We start from the raw sequence: 1233 nt of genomic DNA on the forward strand, positions 1-1233 counted from the left end.
CTATTTCTTATCCATTCGTAAATTATCGTGACGGTCTTTTTAATTGGATCAAAATAATAAAGAATTGATAAGTCCTACACCGTGAAAAAACCGTTGTCGTGAAAATTTCTTCGCTCAGTCAGACAATGCTCCGAGTCAGTTTTAAATGTGCGTGTGTGAATCTTCGTCAGCGTAAGTGTTAATGTGTCAACGTGTGTGTGTGTAAGTAAATGTTTTGTATTGTCTGTGTTTTAGAGATAGTTTAATATTGCCAATCTGCCGTTTCTCACATTTCTGGTTCATACATAGTTTGCACAATCCTGTCAATGTAATGGTCTGTCTATTTCATGTCCTAGTTGGTCAGTTTAAAATCACATGTTCTTAAATCCAGAAATGAAAATAATTTATTAGATTTGCCATATCGCTACAAAAGTTAAGTTTGTGGTAGAAATTCTGTTTATTTTGAATTTTATTTATGAAACTGATTTGATAAGCCAATTAAATTAAGGAAAAAGATTATCTGTGATATAGGATTAAATTTATGTTTACTAGTGGACCTGTTGCTCGAATTCGAGCAATTGCGAAGCATTACAGGCGACTCAATTTATGGTCATCTCACGATCTACACAACAGTTAGATATAATCAAAATCTTTTGTAAATATCTTATCTTTTTTCAAAAAGCTGATCTTGTTTTTGAGCGTTTTTAGTGTAAAAAAACATTATTTCTATTTCTTCTACTTGGTTGTGTTCTACGACTTTTTCTATGTTTCCATTGTTTGCAAATTGGTTATTTCAATGTTAGCTCAAGAAATGTAGCACAGTGTTAATTCAGTTTTATTTTTAGCCTACATCATATTGTCCAGGATTTCTCGCTCTTTTCCATTGTAATACTTACAACCCAAGTTTCGTTTACAGATGCAATATGCCAAAGAAAATCACCTACGTACAATCTCCAAGAAGTGGTATAATACCCCCGCCGCAGCAAACCTGCAGACTAAGCGAATTTCCATTTGACTGATTGGATTTACACTGAAATGTCTACTTAAAAATATAACATTTATTCCAAATTTAAATAGAATTAGTTTAACAAGTACTTAGGTTTGCTGCATCAGGGAGGGTAAAACAGTTTCTTTTTTTTTTTTGTAAAATGTTAATAGTTAGTAAGAAATAAAAACATTTTCCAAATTTGATCAAAATATGTTCATAAACAAGCAAACTACAACAGTTTACTTATTCTCCATACGAATAACATG

Source organism: Macrosteles quadrilineatus, unplaced genomic scaffold (assembly GCF_028750875.1).
Source record: "Macrosteles quadrilineatus isolate MER2022 unplaced genomic scaffold, UCM_ALF_1.0 Scaffold_1__1_contigs__length_201487025, whole genome shotgun sequence".
NCBI lineage: Eukaryota > Metazoa > Arthropoda > Insecta > Hemiptera > Cicadellidae > Macrosteles > Macrosteles quadrilineatus.